Consider the following 12,370-nt stretch of genomic DNA (forward strand, 5'->3'; position numbering starts at 1 on the left):
TTTATAAATGAGTAACTCTCCTCTTGAGAACTGTGAAACCAGTATTTTTCCTATTTCTGTCAAGAACCTAGGAGGATTATGAATCCCTCACAATGCTTGACAAGAGAAAAGAAAAAGAAAGAAACATCGTAGCAAGTATTGGAGAGCCTTATAACCTGAAGTTAGTGCATTTGTTCAAATCTCACATTATCGAACAGAAATGTAGTTAGATCTTTTAAAACATTTTGTCCTGAAAAAGTCTAAACTTTAAGCACTGGTATGCAGTCTTGGAGTTGTTATATATTTTCTAATGTAAGGAAGTTAGGGATCTGATTTGGACATCTGTAGATAGAATGGAAGATAGATACCAGGAGAAGGGTAATGAGAAAGAAAGTAATTTCCCTTACCCAATGAAAATGCAGGATTCATTGATGCAGTGCTGAAGAGAGATTTGTGGTTAAATCTGAATTTCCACACTGTGTATTTATCACAGTTGTATTAATGTGTGCATACATGCTCATCCGTACTCAGAAATTTGCTTGTGTTCCTTTTTCCCGTGTTCATGATTGATTCCATCATGAGTTTAGTTTTCTCTAACTAACAACGCTTGATATCTTTATAAAAACCTAAGTTAAAACTCAGCCCTTTAAATAAAATCCCAATTGTACATGTTATTGAAAATACTGTTGCTCAGAATTGGCAAACAAACAAAAGAAGCATGTCCACTTGCAAAATGATAAAATTCACACACATTCATGGGGGAGGTGTTATGGTTATTTAGCTAATAATCAGGCACAAAGAGTTATAATACATAAACTCATGATCCTGTGAAACCTGGAAGTTTAATAGAAGCCACAGTTCCTGAAAGAGCAGCATCACTCACAAGGCGTGAACTAAAACACATTCTGTGGGACAAAAACCAGGGGGTTAGGCTTACTGGGCATTACTCTTCAGCTGCCAACCTCTTTCATATTTCTATATTACTTGAGTAGGCTCCTTGGTATGAGATAAGAGGATAGAAATAAATTTAAAAGTTTACACTATAAAAATCAGGCATTTATATAGCAAAATCTCTTTATTATGAAAGCAACTCAAACCATAGTGATGAGCAAAAATGTATATTGTTAAACTTTTCTTTTTTTTTTTTTTTTTTTTAAGCATGTTAAAAAGAGTTCCCTCTAAGGCTTCAGTTCCTCTTGGGCTTCTCTTTTAATCCTGCCTAATTTTATTTTTCCTCTCTTGATCACCAGTCTTTTTGAAAGCAAATTCCTATGTTTTATTCCAGCATATCAGACTTGATATCAAAACAATGTCTGTAGTGAAGTATAGGGTCAAGACTTATTATTTTGAGTAGTTGTTTACTGAAAGGTGAGTTAGATATAAGAGGGAGTCATCTAGAACTCACTTTGTATTTCAGGAGACTTGGATACAGAAGAAAATTATAACAGTGAATAGATCTAAAGAAGATGCAAAAATCTCTACACATTACAATGTGTTTCTTGAGGAAAAAGAGGTTTTGACCTTGCCCAGATTAGGCACTAAGGCCAGATAGCACTAAAAATGGAATCTTGTTGCTCCTTCAGCTCAGGTCTAAAAGCCTGAGCCAGCATCATTCATGCCACACGTTTACTTCTCAGATACCTAAACAAAAATGACAGGTCTAAATTTATTATCCTTACTCTAGCAAAATACCCCCTGTCATCTGTAAGGACAATGTGATCGTGTCCCTTGGCTGAAGAATGCATTTCCTCAGCCATAATGTTCCTAAGGCTTCTAAATAAAATGGAAATTCAAACTTTACTTTCAGAAAAAAAAAATCACTATGTTGCATTTCTAAAAATAAGTTTTGTTCAGAAAGAGCTTTCTGTAAGGCTAGAGGGAGGCATTATAGCTGACATTTAGAGAAAGTGGCCTTCGAGTCTCCTAATTGATGTACAGTCAGCAGTGTGGCATTAGCTTTAGTCACGGGTAAAATAGAGGTAAGGGGTAGATGATCTGCAGCCCAGTGAGGAAAAACAGAGAGCCACAGTGATGAAAGTCTGAGGTCTTTGGGGCCAGACTCGGGTGCCATCAGGGCCCAGACAGGCAGAGCACATTTGTCGAGCAGCAGCAGGTATAATGTAATGCAGGGTGTTAGGAAGTCTGACACATCAAATGCAGACATCTAGGGGCTTTCATTAGCTTATAAACTATGAGCTTGAAAAAAGTGGTCTTATTAAGATTGCTTCCTTCCTGGAAAAAGAATTGGGAACTAGAGAGAAGAAAACATTCATATTAAACAGACCAACAATTCTTTTTGTTTGTGTTTTTGTTTTTACCTGATGTGATTCATTAACTCTTGTTGAGGCAAAGTCAGAAAGGCCTTCTAGATGTTTTCCCTATTTTCACCGAAGTAAAGGGTCATAATGTTGATGAACAATTGAAGCCTGAGAGGCAGCTCTGAAATTTATTAGAGACCCTGACATCTAGTGTTCTGTTCTTGTCCTCTGTTGCTTACCTCTTCTGCATATTATGCACCAGAAAAACATGTTCCGTAATCACTTGTGAAGAGCAGGGACTAATTATATAACTTCGGGAGAATCGCTTTTTCTGGCTGAGCCTGTTTTGCTATCAGTATAATAGGAATAATATATTATGCTAGCTTCCTTACAAGATTGAGATGGAGAGAAAATTACTCAATGAAAATAGGGCTTCTAAAAGTAAAATAATTCCCTATTAAAGTGACATTTTCTTATAATTATGAGACTATAAATGATTCCTTACAATGAACTAAATTTTAATTTTAATCAGCCCCTTATTCAACTATATATATGTTCTAAGACTATCTCCGATCATATACATGTTTCTACAGAACAGTAACATATCTATAAATATATAAATGACAAAAATATTTTGTACTTTGGAAATTCTCCTGTAGCTGTGAAAAACTATGTGAATAAGTAGTTGCATCTGCCATCCTTAATAATCATTGTTATTGGGACCACCTCTATGTGAGATGCAGCAAAAATCATCCATTACGTCTCATTCCCAGCTCAGAGAACTGTTGTTAAAACATTATAAAATATTGTCTGGGTAAAAAATCCTATTGCTAAAATTGAGGCAGGAGATTTCTATTAAACAAAAAATAATAACACATATCCAAACAATCTTTCATAAATTATAAGACCTAAGTTGAAAGAATACTTTTGGAGATAAAAGGAATAAAATCAAGATTACTGGACTCTGTTTTCTGTAGCAGAAAAAGTAAAACATCCTTTTCTGTTTGAAACTAAATCAAGAAAAATGTATGATTTTTGTATCACTGAGAGAATACTTTCATCATGTGCCCAGGCGAATAACTCTTTTGGAGGGAATAGGACCATTTTGTTCTAATCAGAACCCCAGAAGATAGTTGAAAATAATATCTTTCTGTAAGCCCCAGAAACTTAAAGGTCAAACCTTATTTAGTTGAAAAAATCTTTTCCTTTCCTTGGAATTATGAGGAGAAAGACCTTCTTTATGATGATTCTTTGTTTTATATCCTTTGATGTTCCAACAAACAACAAAAGACATGTACACAGAAGGCTTAACTAACCTATCTTTCAAGAATATTTGAGAGCACTTCGGAAGAATGCTTCACATGAAAAGTTACCTGGTCATCAGGGCTCACTTGGCGGCAGCTATATTGTTTAATGTCCTAGATCAGAAATATCCATAACTGCAGAGTTTCACTTACTTATTTATTCACGAAACAAATACCTATTGAGTATCTACTGTGTACTGGGACTAGGAAAGTATCTGCAAACAGCATTCTTGCTCTTTCAGAATAATCCAGTGTAAGAAGCAGAAAGTAAAAGGGATACTTAATATGTGAGATAATAATATGTGCTATGAAGAAAAATGCAACATAATAAAATAACTAAGGGAGGTTGCAGGGACCATGGAAGAGAATGTGCTTTCATATCAGATGGCCAGGGAAGACCCTCTGATAATGCGACATTTAAGCTGAGACCTGAAAGGAATAATAGAGTGAGCCCCCCATCTCAGAGTACTCCAGGAAGAAAGGACAGCAAGTCACAGTGGCCAACGAACTGCAGGAGAGAGTGGGCTTTCCCTGTGTAAAAACAGTAAGGAGGCCATTTTAGATGGAGAAGAGAGAAAGGAAGGGTGGTCATCCTTGTAACATTAGGTCATGTGGTCCCCTGAAGGTCAAAGTAAAGACTTTTATCCTAATATGAATGAGATGGGAGACAGTGCAGCATTTTAAGCAGAGGAGTGACACAGTCCAGTTCACATTTCGAAGTTAGTAATTCGGAAGCCCTGTGAAAATTATGAAGAGTATGAGCAGAGAGACTGGTTCGAGCTCTTGCAGTAAGGCAGCTGAGAGTTGACATGACTTGGGAAGGAAGGAAGTAGGTGAGGACAGTTCAACTGCCTAGATTTGCTGGTGGATTAGAAGTGCAAAACATGTGGTCAACAATGATGGTAAGGCTTTGGCCTAGGCAATCAGAAGAACAAAGTTGCCGTTTCCTAGGAAGATGGATCTGAAAGTGTACACGGACAGTTAGGTGTCCCCAGAGACAGAAAGATGAGACAGAGCTTTTTTGATACAAAAGAAACCATTTTATTTTCTATGATCTATGCCCTACTAGCTCAATTTGCCCAAGCATACTTTTTTTTTTTTTTTAAGATTTTATTTATTTGACAGACAGAGATCACAAGCAGGCAGAGAGGCCGGCAGAGAGAGGGGGAGGGGGAAGCAGGCCCCCTGCTGAGCAGAGAGCCCGATGCGGGGCTCGATCCCAGGACCCGGGATCATGACCTGAGCCGAAAGCAGAGGCTTTAACCCACTGAGCCACCCAGGTGCCCCCAAGCATACTTTTTAAAAAAAATGTATTTATGTATTTAGAGAGATGGAGAGAGAGGGAGAGGGAGAGAGAATCCCAAGCAGACTGACTCCTCAAGAGCACGGAGCCCAATGCAGGGCTCGATCCCATGACCCTGAGATCAGGACCCAAGACGAAAACAAGAGTCTGAAGCTCAACCAGCTGAGCCACTTAGGTGCCCCTGCCCAAGCACACTTCTTCTTCTTTTTTTTAATTTTTTTTTTTTTTAATTTATTTGACAGACAGAGATCACAAGTAGGCAGAGAGGCAGACAGAGAGAGAGGAAGGAAAGCAGGCTCCCTGCTGAGCAGAGAGCCCAATGGGGGATGCGGGGCTCGATTCCAGGACCCTGGGATCATGACTTGAGCCGAAAGCAGAGGCTTTAACCCCCTGAGCCACCCAGGCGCCCCCCAAGCACACTTCTTGCAGAACTTTTTAGGAGGTGTCAGAATTACAAAGAAATGCAAAAGCTTCAATAGTTAAGGATTTTAAGGGGACATAGGGAATCCGAAAACTTAAGAGTTTCTACCAGGTCTAGAAATAACTTAACCATATCAGAGGCAATAAATCAGTGGTATAAGCTCCTAGTACTCTTTCAAAAATAAGCAAGACTGCATGCCTTAAGGGAGAAGGAGATAATAAGGCAAACACTCCAGCCAGTTTATATTGCCTCTGGGTGCATGCCCATAGCCCCTGCCTCTTGTCTCATTATAATGTTAAAATCTCTAACCAAGGAGGAGCATAACCTCATTAAGGTAACATACAGTGTGTGTATAGGCATATTTCCTTAAGATGCATGTGCAACCTTATGCCCACCTCTACATACAATGACAAAATTCCCTTTTCTGAATATTCCTCTTAACCCTCAATGAAAGAAACTCACTAACTCCTGCTCAGAGAGCCACAACTTTTTAAGTTATTCCCTATGATCTCCTTATTTGCTGCAAATAGTTTCCTTTGTGTGGCAGTTCCTCCTGGTATATAGTCTCTATCTGTTAACTCACCAAGGGGCAAACTCAAGTTTAGTTCCTTTACAAAAGTAGCAGGTTCAGAGGCTGGGGGGAATTAAAAGTTCAGTTTTGGAAATATTAAGTTTGAGATTCTTTTTCAACATGTAAATTTTAAGAGACTGGAGATATAAATTGGGAGTTAGTGTTTAAAGAGACATAAGACCATGAGACTTGATGAGATCACCTGCGGAGGGAGTGTAGTGAGAGAGCAGATGTCCTAGGAGTAAGCCCCAGGACACTATAACATTTAGAAATTGGGAACATGAGGATGACTCAGCAAAGGAGACTAAGAAGGAGCAACTTGTTCAAGGAATAGCAAGAGAACTGTGTCCCAGGAAGCCAAGAATAAATTAGCCAGAGGATTAAGTATTTCAAAGAAAATGAGTAATCAGCTGTTGGTGGGAATGCAAACTGGTGCAGCTACTCTGGAAAACAGTATGGAAGTTCCACAAAAGGTGAAAAATGGAACTATCCTCTAATCTAGCAGTTACACTACTAGGTATTTATACAAAGAACACAAAAATACTAATTCAAGGGGATACTTGCTCCCCAGTGTTTATAGCAGTGTTGTCTACAATAGCCAAATTATGGAAACAGCCCAGCGTCCATTGACTGATGAATGAATAAAGAAGATGTGGTGTATATATATAAATTATATATATATAATATATGTATATATATATATATATTCCACATATGAGTGGAATCATATGGTATTTGTCTTTCTCTAACTGACTTATTTCAGTTAGCATAATGAGCTCTACCTCCATCCACATTGTTGCAACTGGCAAGATTTCACTGTTTTTGACATCTTGCCATTTGAAATAATGGTTTTTAAGACAGTGGGTACCAGGTAATACAGGGCAGTGATCCCTAAGACATGGGCAACAAATTGATTAGCCCTGTAGATGCTCCAGTTTACTGACTTGAGTGAGTCCACCACAAGAAGGAAAATAGGACAGAGACTGGTAGAATTGAAATGAGGCGGGAGTCTAGGAAACTAAAAAAGCTACAGTTCACAAGAGAAGAACAACACAAAGAACTTCAAAAATCCTGATCGGATTGCCCTCAGTTTTTCAGCTGAGTCTTGATGAGACTATGCATGTAAGGAAAATCCGGAGACCAAGGACAGAGATAACTGAACTGGTTGTAGGGAACAACAGTGCATGGCACTCACAGAGATCCAGGAATAGTGACCGTTCCCATCTGCCAGACTGGAAAACCTCACACTTCATGGAGCTTTAGGTAAAGTAATCAAGAGTGTCTTGCCTCAGTGCTGTGGGTCCAACCTCACAAGTCTTAAAAGAAGAATCCAAAAGATCTAAGTATTCCTAATAGCTGAATTTCACAATGAAGCTCAAGATTTATAGGAACTAAAAATATGCAGCACCCACTGAGGTAAAATTGACAATAAATGTCACACAATGAAAATTTATCAGCCATGGAAAAAACCTTATAGCCACAATGAGGAGAAAAAATTAAAAGTCAGACTAGATTCTGAACTGGTACAATTGCTAGAATTAGCATATTAAGACATTGAAACAGGTATTATAATTAAACTCCAGTTGTAAAAAAAGTTGCAAATCAAATCTGTGATGAAAACATCTATAGATGCATGTGATCAAAAATAACATGTGGTGTATTAAAAGCTGATTAGACATTGTAGAAAAAATTAGTGAACTTGAAGACATAGCAAGTAATGCACTATCCAAAAGAAAACACAGAAAGAAAAAAAATAAAACCTTATAAAGAATTATTCTATTGGTATGAGAGAGACAAACATTCAGAGTATAAGAGACAGCATAGGAAGTTGTAATAGGGAAAAGAGGATTAAAAAACATTTACCTTAGAGAGTATAGGTCCATGGGGCCAAACTCTGCCTGGGAGTTTAAAATAAAATTCTTAAAATAAACTTGGGTGCTTCATTGTAGGAAGTGCAAAGAGTAGCTCTTTCTGAATATTATTTTGTATTTTGAAATTTATTATTTATTTAGATGTTTAAGCTCTTGCACTAGGATTTGACAAACTGGTGAATACTGACAAATTACCTCTCCCACAGAATCATAACCACTCAGTGTAAATACATAAACACTTTCACACTCAGTGTAAATACATAAACATTAATATACATCACCATTTTGTCAATTACATAGTAAAACTAATGACTAAGTATCCACATTTTAATTGTATAATGTAAAAGACATATAAAATATTAGATGTCTACTCAACTTATTAGCAGAAACCCACTTTCTTTTTTTGGTGGGGGGAGATAAGGGGAAAGGTCACAGTTCAAGCAAAAATAATAATTAATGAACAACTTCCAGTATATACAGAAAAATTCTAAAAATTTCAGGAATTTGATGGTTGAATATTACTTTAAGCATGATAACAATGCATCTCTGCTTTTTAGAAAATATTCAGTAAATTAAAGGGCATATCCTCCATGTTCTGCACAAAACTAAGGTAACATTTAATGAAAAATATTTAATATCCTCTCCCTTTCTTCTCAGATTCCCCCTGTTAAGTTGTACCCTGAAGTCCAAACATTAAATTATAGGCTAATGTTAAGGTGTCATTAGAGACATGTGCTTCTGTACAATGCAGATTTTCAAAATAGAGTTTTTTCCAAAACACAAAAGGAGATTTATATAAAGGCTTTAAACAATCAACATAAGATTTGATTGAAAATCAATGGTGCAAACCTGGTGTGAACTGGTACAGCTTTGAGACATGCAGACATACAGTGAGCAGGAAAATAACCATATAACCATGTAAGTTCAGTGTTTGAAATGACTGAGGGAATAAACCACATAAAGTCTAGAATGTTTGTAGTTCCTAGGATTTTAGTTCTGTACAGTACTGAAAATAGGTGAGTATTATACTGAAGATTTTGGCACCTACTATCCCTGAGTTTTTAATACTTTGATAAGATTCTAGCATGAGAATAGTTTTAAAGAAGAATTATAACTCAATTATGTATGATTTCAGGAAAAGCACATTCAAGTATATTTTAAATGCTAGATAGTAAGAATCTTCGGTCAGTATCCAAACGGGTTGACTGTAACTGAAACATAGAGATGGTAATTATGTCAAGTTTGTGTTGTGGTAAAACTGCTTTTCAGTTGCCTATGGAAGCTTCATTACATTTAGTCACCATACCACCATGTTGGCTAATACGAATGACCAATTAGGTCCTGTCTCAAATTCCACTTCTTTTTTTTTGTTTTTGTTTTTGTTTTTTTTAAGGATTTTGTTTATTTATTTGACAGACAGAGATCACAAGTAGGCAGAGAGGCAGGTGGGGGGCGGGGGAGGAAGCAGGCTCCCTGCTGAGCAGAGAGCCCAATGGGGGATGCGGGGCTCGATCCCAGGACCCTGGGATCATGACCTGAGCCTAAGGCAGAGACTTAACCCACTGAGCCACCCAGATGCCCCTCAAATTCCACTTCTAAGACCATCGCATCAGGAATTCCAGTTTTATTAAATACGACAGTCGTTTCTATGGCCGCTGGAATTTGAAAGCACATCCACATTTTAAGACAGTTCTCCAAATACAAAAGTTGCTTGCTGTTAAAAGCTCTATACCTCTTTTATCTCATGAACATACTGTGTTTTCAGGTCCTATCCACCTTCAGTTAATGCTAGGAAGGTGAGCGCTGGAGCTCTGCCAAGACCCACAACTCAGTAGTAAAACAACAACCAGGTGTTTCACAAAACTTATTTATTTATTTTTTATAAGACTTCATCAGTCAGAGCACTTGGATGGCTCAGTTGGTTAAATATTTGACTCTTGATTTTGGCTCAAGTCATGATCTCAGGGTTCTGAGACCAAGAGCCCCACAGTTGGGCTATGACTCAGCCAGGAGTCTGCCTCCTTCTCCATGTGCCCATACTCCTCTTGTGCTCGCTCATGTATGTGCTCTCTGTCTCTCTCTCAAATAAATATAACCTAAAAAAAAAAAAAAAAAAAAAAAAAACCTTTTAACCAGTCATCAGCAATCTGTGTGGATGGTGCTACACTAGCATCAAAAAACCAATTGTGGGGCGCCTGGGTGGCTCAGTGGGTTAAGCCGCTGCCTTCGGCTCGGGTCATGATCTCAGGGTCCTGGGATCGAGTCCCGCATCGGGCTCTCTGCTCAGCAGGGAGCCTGCTTCCTCCTCTCTCTCTGCCTGCCTCTCTGCCTACTTGTGTTCTGTCAAATAAATAAAAATAAAAAAAAAAAATCTTTAAAAAAAAAAAAAAAAAAAAAAAAAACCAATTGTGAAAACGAATGCTGCTGCCTTTTTCCCACAAGGACAGTGCTCTACTAACGCGATGATTCCTTAATTCTTAGGTTTCTCTGTCAATTTGTTTAAGGTGGCATCGGTTAGACTGTATAAGAAATCTCATATTCTTATATGTGACTTCCACAGATCTGGGCAGTTTATTTGAATATTTAGTTAAAAATAGCCAATACCATTATGAAAGAATTTTTAAAAACTGAATACAGGAATGATACAAAGATACTAGTCTGTTTCAGTACACTACACTTGAAAGTCTTAGTGCTTTGAGTGTGAAGCTGGAAGTAATAGGAACTGAAATGAAGTTCCTAACCAGAAGCAGCAATCCTTCAGAAACGCTGAGGCAATGGAAGGAAGCTCACTGAGGTATACCCCATCTCGGTTACAGCTTTTGACAAAGGTTCTGCAGATTTGACAGTGATCCCTACTGCCCTTCAGAAACTCCATAAATGTGACCAAGAAAGGAATATGTTACTCCATGAGGACTGTGGTCTAATCATACACCCAGACTCTGGGTGACAAGAATACAGGTGGTGGCAGAGGTCTAGGCTCTACCATGCAGTGAGTGGCTCCAAGGACAGCTTGGTGCCTGTTGGCTCCCAGCATGGAGAGCCAATATGAATACTGAGGCCCAGGGGTTATCTTTTTTTTTTTTTTAAGTTCAGGTAGGTTCAGTTCATAACATTTTTTGTCATTAATGTGGTTTTTAATTCCTTCATTTTCCATATTTTCCTTCTTTGAATAAAAGATAACCCAGAGGTTAACCCAGATAACCCTGTGGATTGTTTCTCCACCCACTTTTCTGTTACATTCAGAGAACTGACTCTCCACAGTTATTGCCATCCAGAGAAAGTTCTTGCCAAGTAATGCCATCAAGTAAGGAGACTTGGTGGATAGGGGCAGACTGTGTGTGTGTGTTTTGCAGGAAGAAATGTATGGATGTATATATACAGTTGGGTAGGCTGTCTGTTATATACTTTTCAAGATGACTATAGTCTCTGTTTCCAAGGGGTGGATCCGAACTTCCTGGCCATAACCTCTTCACTTCTCTTACTTTCAGAATAAAATTCAGATTTTTTACCATGTGTTATATCATCTTGGCCACTGCCTGCTTTTCCATTTTCATCTTCCTTTTATTCTCTCCACATTCACTCTGTGCTCTAACAATTCCTAGATGCATGCTTTGCTAGTTCTGTCCCGTTTTTTAAAAAGTCTGGTTAAGAGTTAAAGCCTGGATTCTCTCGAGAGTCCAAGCTTTTTCCATCTTATCTAACTTCCTTCTTGCTAATTGGAACCTGATGACAGTATATGGCTAGCGTTAGAGACCATCCTGAAAGTGATATACCCACTTCTTTGTACTATCAGTACAGGAAAATAGGATAGAATATGCCTTTAACTTCGGAGCCATCTGCCTCACTTACTGACTCCCAGGAGAGAATGTCAGTTCCCATGCCACTGCGTGGCCTTTCCAATTCAGGGATTATCGAATTCCCGCTGATGACTTCTGCTCCAAAGGCTGCTTTTAGCAAAGCAGAGGTCTCTAGTCGATGGAATCCATATTTTTAAAAATACTGCCTTCCCTGTATTCTAAAAATAGTTCCTGACAGTTCTCATCATCTAAAAGCCCCTGGATAAATTAACCCAGATGTACATCTTTGAATTTATAGGATCTGACTAGAAAATTTTCACATGGGTATAAAATTTCAGAGATTGAAGATAAATGAGATGACCTGTATAATGTTTTGAACTCTGTGGCCATAAACTGCCATCTACACCTGAGGCACAGTAGAATGATAGTAGGAAAAACATGGGGGGGAACTTAAGAGAACTACCAGTCCAACAGGAAAGCAAGTCTCCTGGCTAGCTTGCAGTCAGGTTGGTAAGAAACAACTGTGGATTTCGATGTTCAGTGACCCATGATCTGGGTGAATGTTTCCCAAACCTTTCCCTTTGTTTTTTTTCATGGACTTTCTGTGTCTTTCACAAGTTCAGTGAAGAAAAGAAGAAGGAAAAACACTATGTGCTGGTGTCATAAAGTTTCCTAAATTAGCAAGAAAGTCAAATTAGCAAGAAAGTCAAATTTATAAACTTTGAAATAAATTATAAATAAATAAATTATCCCTCTTCTTTAACGGCTTGTTTTCTTCGACCGTCTCCCCCTCATCCTCCTCCTCTTCAAGTAACATTAAGATTCCCTGTGAGAATTCAAGGGCCCTGCATCATTCTCATCCCACT

This window comes from Mustela putorius, unplaced genomic scaffold (genome assembly GCF_011764305.1).
Source record: "Mustela putorius furo isolate JIRA1106 unplaced genomic scaffold, ASM1176430v1.1 tig00000129_pilon_pilon_pilon, whole genome shotgun sequence".
NCBI lineage: Eukaryota > Metazoa > Chordata > Mammalia > Carnivora > Mustelidae > Mustela > Mustela putorius.